The sequence below is a fragment of the Bemisia tabaci genome, chromosome 9 (assembly GCF_918797505.1).
Source record: "Bemisia tabaci chromosome 9, PGI_BMITA_v3".
In the NCBI taxonomy this organism is placed as follows: Eukaryota; Metazoa; Arthropoda; class Insecta; order Hemiptera; family Aleyrodidae; genus Bemisia; species Bemisia tabaci.
In genome coordinates this window covers 34674637-34680636 of record NC_092801.1, presented here as the reverse complement: position 1 = coordinate 34680636, position 6000 = coordinate 34674637, and positions in this window count along the sequence as shown.

Genomic DNA, 6000 nt, shown 5'->3' with positions numbered 1-6000 from the left:
TTGAAATTAGCTACCCGGCGGAATCTTAATTATTTTTCGTTTAATGCTCGGATCCAATCCTAAATGCTAAAAGTTTTATTCATTTTTCATAAAATTCCGTAACGAAGGGATAAAACGTTACTGATTCTTCGACATGGATCATGTTCAAGTCGTCGTGCGTTGCCGCGGGTTTTGTTCTCAGTTTGCAGCACTGTTAAAATGCGCGGCTTTTGGAGATCTCCTAAAATGACTTGAGAATGTAGGAATGTATAACTTAATGCCCGTGTCGAAAATAAAGGCGGAGTGGTTACAATCCAATGGAAACTTAATTCAAGAAGTTAGCTGCAAACTTAATTTAAGTCTAATTTTTTCAGCTATTTCCAAGATTCGTGTCATGCTTGAAACCAGGAATCTTGAATCGAGTATACATTATCTTGAATCAAGAAACAACTTCTTAGAATTAGCAGCCATGGTGGCTTGATGTAAGACTCAGCAGGTTTGACTCAAGATTTTTGTGCTGCTTAAATCAAGCTAGCAGGTGATCCAAGCTATAAGGTAGCTGCAATTAAGAATCTCGAATCTTGAATTTAGCAATAAATTGCTTGTTTTAAGATAAAAATTCTTGAATCAAGCTGATTTTTTCTTAAGATTCCGAGAAGGCTTGACCGTAGCAGACTTTTTTTTTCCAGTGTAGGGTCAAATTTTCGATTTTTTTTTTTTTTATGATGAATTCCGTATCAGGAGGGTATTTACTTACTATTGAGAAAAAGAAAATCCTCTAAGACGATTTTTATTCCGCTTCAGCAACTCCGCAAAAATTTGCCGTCGCAGGATCACGCGAGGTTCATTTTGCAATTGGGACCCATAGTATCTATACTATACATATGGTTACTGTTACTTTCCTTTTCACATAACATTTTTACGCGTGACACGATAAAGTGATGTCAAACGGTAAAAAAATTTAAACGTTGTCGAACGGTCAGAGACTATAGGAATTATCTTCCTGATGGGGTAAAAAAAACATGCAAAACCAAAGTTATCCCAAAGCGTATGTTGAAAAAGCACATTTCAGGCGCATTCTTGAATTAATGTGGAAAATATTACACGGAACGCTTGTAACCTAATAAAATACGTCCGAACGGGATAAAAACAAAGTGCAAGTGAGTTTCGTAATAAAAATAACTGAAGGTATTAAGTTCTTGTGCGAACCCGCGACCCTAACATTTACTATAATGTACATTTTTACTTGACTCAATGCTCACTGTTAATGGACTCTGTACCCCGTGTAAGGATTTCTCATTGTCAGTTTAATTTTTTTTTTTTTTTTTTTTTTTCTTTTTATTGAGAGTTTAGTGGCTTCTATTCCTTTAGGAATCTACAGCCATCTATAGGCACTATTTATTGTCCGAAGACATCAGGGAGTTTGGTAGACATCCATGCTCGGGCTTACAAATTTTCACGGATTAAGGCCGAGCGAATTCAGCTTACAGATCCACTCGTCAGTTCCATGAAAATTTGTCGCCACCACCGGGATTCGAACCCGGGACCTATTGACCTAGAGTCAGACGCGCTAACCACTAGGCCAACCTGGCCGGCTGTCAGTTTAAATTGATGAAAGCTGAACGATAAATATTTTGTCATCATCTCTCTATCTTTCCGTTTTGATACAGATTTAAGTCATATCATCTGAAAAATCGTCTTCTGTTAATTTGTAAGGATTCCATTGCAAAACAAATTACTCACAGTAAAACACGATGCAACGCACGAAAAAGAGAATCAGAATGACGTTAAAACAAGGAAAAGGTCTAGAGAGAGACAACGTTATGCATCTAAGAAAGATGCTTTCTTCTTCTATACAAATAAAAATTAAAAAACAATTATACTTAGAGGACTTACTTTTTTATTATATATATTTTTATTTTATAATAATAAAAAAAGAAGTTATCTAAGTATAATCGGTTTTTGAGGAAAAAAAAATGTATTTGTATAGAAAAAAGTGTTCATAGTGCCGAAAAAGTGTCAGGAAAATTGTGCAGTAGGCTACAACATAGTAAGAAAGATGCGTTGAGGAGACTCAATGAACTTTCAGCTGTTCGAATGAATGTTTGATTCTTCACAGATTCAAAATGTCTAAACAACCAGGAACAGGAACATATTACACTCTTGGAATTTTGTTTAATCAGAAATGAGTCTTTATTTAACATGCCTGAATTACTTCAGATTAGATTTAATAGTGATTATAAAAGTGATTTTCCTTAAAAATACTCATTCAGTTATGGAAAGCTGAGAGGTTTCTTGATTTTTATAATTTTATGTACAAAAAAAAATCCTGGTTGAGATGAGGGTCGAAACCACCTTAAATTGTTTTTCTCCTTAGCCTTGGTTGCCCATCGTTGTTTCTGTTATGTAAATGCATTAGTCGGGCTATTGCTGTGCATTATTCCCTCATTAGCAATGAAACAGGGTTCACGAGTTTGATTTGAAAGAAGGAGAATTCCTGTTGAAATGAGACTAGAAGAGCGACGAAGGCAACGAAGCGCAGCGCAAAAGAGAAAATAAAATAAATAAAAATAATTGTGTGGATATTTTAAGCATCATTAACACGGAGAGCACTGAAAAGTGCACAGACGAATTCATAATCCCTCTCGATCTTCCAGCCGGGCATGGAGATTTCCATTGATGCCGGAACGCATTTCAGTAATTCAGTCTGTAAGCACAACTTAAACCAGAGTCCGTTCTACATAGGAGGTACAGCGAACTTAGTACATTTTCTCGTTTCCTGCGGGCCGATTATTGAAATTCATAGAAAAGCTACAGACAAAGAAGACAAAAGAAATATGGAGGGATCCTATTGATGGAGGCGCGTGGTTGCAATGGACAAAGAAGGTAGGTAATAGACTACGTAACGGCAACCCAAGAGGGACCTGATAGTCCATCATCTTCTCCCTTAGTCTTGAGGAACCACTCATTTCAACCAATAGGAAAGCTCCAAACTCCCTACCTTTTCTTTGTCTATCGCTTTGTCTATCAATTTAAATAATTCGCCCGCTGGTCAAAGGAACGTAACTCCATTCGAAGATAACAAAATTGACTCACATAGTTCAATTTTTCACAAGATATACCGATACAATTTTAGTTCAAACTTATCCTTATTTGGCATGAGATCAGAAGGGAAACTAAGGTGCCCAGCTGCCCACCTCGGAAGATTCGTAAGAAACTACGAAACCACACTGATTAAACTCGGTGAGGTAAACACAGATATTCAATTTAATACGTTTTTTAATATTAGTGTTTTACCATGTAATGTTCGTTTTACGGATGTCGCACATCCAAATTTTTAGTGTAGTGACGTGATGATGATCTTGAACAGATCGAAAAAGCTATCGTCGAAGCCTAAAATCGACGTGATCGGGGGAAACCAGTAGGTGAAATTATCACAGGGAAAACCGAGTATACAATAAGCAAAAAAAAACAGAAAAATAACCAAGATATCAGGGAGAAAAGGTAAAAACAAAATTTGCCCTGAGAGTGCCTTGGATTACCCATCAATCTCTTTAGAGAAATTTGAAGAATTGCTTTCCAATCTCCGACGCAAAATTTGTTCCTTCTTTTCGAATCAGTTTGAATAAAAAATGAACCTCGTGTTATTTTTCACACGGGCCTCGAGAAATGGGTATATCAGGCGGCTTGGAAACTTGGCGGGAAAAATCAGCTAATCAGAGACGACTCGTAAAAGTACGGGTGCTACTCGGCCCACTATCCGAATTACGTCTCTTGTTTTCTCTTCGGAGTTTATGCCAGGAGATATTTCGTCACCTTCCGGTCAACGTATCACAAGCGCAATGCGACGTTGAAAAATTACCGCCGCCATTTTATTTTTTTACAGAGAAATAATTCAACGAAGCTGTCTGATATCACTGAATTTCCTTCGTGCTGCCAATAAAATTCAGTGAAATTTCCAAACAGATTCAACCAACAATATTTCTCTGTAAATAATAAAATGATGGCGGACATTTTGAAGCGTCGCATGGCGCTTGTGACACTTCGACTGGATGGGGACGAATTAACGACGGGGAAAATTCAAAACTCCTTCGAACTAATTTTTTCCCAAAATGCGACTACACTGGAAAAAAAACACATTGGATCTAGAGTCCAGACTCTTGAAAACATTGACAAGAAAAAATACTCTTGATTCAATTGGATTTTTGCTTGAATCCAAACGAAATCCGCTTAAATTAAGAGGCTTGGTTCTTGATTTAAGCTAGATTTTGATTGAATCAAGAGTACTTTTTCTTGTCGATGTTTTCAAGAGTCTGGACTTTAAATCCAATGTTTTTTTTTTTTCTTTTTTTTTTCCGTGATAGTTTATCCTGAGAAATTTAGTAACAATCTAAGGCTCATACGTTTTTTATCCTTCAGGACGGCAGCAAATACCTCAATGACGCCCCACTAACTTAATATAAATCAGTTTTTAAGAGGCTGGACTTTAGATCCAATCTGTTTTTTTCCAGTGTAGGTGCATTTCTGTTACCTAAACTCGGCCAACATTATAAAGGGTTCGAGGGCAATCTAGAAACGAGGCCCCTTTGGCGGAGACCGGCGAAGACATAGCCCACTCCTTGTCACCTCGTTAGAAATTGTAATTAATTTGAAATTTATTGCCGCCACCGGGCTCACTTGGCTGCCGCGGACTCCGGGGTCGTTTAAAATGCACCCGACTCTCTCTTTCTTCGTGCGCAATCCGCCTTGCATCGGAAAGAGACAGGACGAAAATTTACTCCTCCATCTCTGTCCGATCCGCGAACTCAAATTTAAAAGAGAGGGGTAGAATAAATTTAAATGATGCTCGCGTCCCCGGAAAAAGGGGTGACGGGTCGGACCCGCGATCGAGGGATCGAACTTCGAGATAACGCCCGCCGAATACAGGGGCCGAATTTTGTCGGCTTCACTGGGAAAAAAAAACACATTGGATCTAGAGTCCAGACTCTTAAAAACATCGACAAGAAAAATTACTCTTGATTAAATCAGATTTAAGCTTAAATCAAGAACCAAGCCTCTTAATTTGAGCGGATTTCCTTTTGATTTAAGCTTAAATCTGATTGAATCAAGAGGCCTTTTCCTTGTCAATGTTTTCAATAGTCTGGACTCTAGATCCAATGTGGTTTTTTTTCCAGTGTTTCACGTGGGAGTGCAACATCCATCAATGAGTCTACACTGCATAACACCGGTCAACCGGAAGAGCTAAGACGGACTCAATGGAACTGATTACACTGAAAAAAAAGAAGAAGAAAAAAAAAGTTGATTTAACATTCTGGGTGTAAAAAAGTGTGTGAGAACTTACAAAATGCTGAATGAACTACGACATCAATAACTTTAGCGATTTCAAGATGTAAAACTGACTACCGTAGCGGGTAATTTAGCATTAGTTCTTGCACACTTTTTTTTACTCCAGAATGTTAAATCAGCTTCATTTTTTTTTCGTATTTACGCATTTCTCACCGAGTTTGTGGGGTAAGGAGTAAATTACAGAATTCGCAAAGGCGGCGCTAAACTTTCTTCGGAGTCATTCTCAAATAAATAAATAAATAAATAAATACATAAGTAAATAGATAAATGAAGAAAAAAAATACTAAGAAGTGGCCCGAACTGTATGTAACAAGGTGGAGAAATGGCGCTGGGTCCACGCCATTTCGTGGGGATAACAAAGCCAACAAGTTCCAAAAATTATAATTAGAATCAAAACTAAAATGTTGAACTCTAATGCGTACTAGTACGCGAAACTTTTGTTGTACACGAAAAGTTTGTTTTCCCCACGAAATGGTGTGGACCCGGCACCATTCCTCCACCTTGTTAAATAAATAAACAAATAAAAAATTGTAAATCTATCGGCTGAAACTTTGGGCGCTGTGTGGTTTCACCGATGTCCGTTTTCGATGTTTTTCTTGACTATGTTAGCAAAATTTCTGTCATAATAACAACATTCCCAATTGAAAGGTACTTATCAGGTACTATTTTAGATTT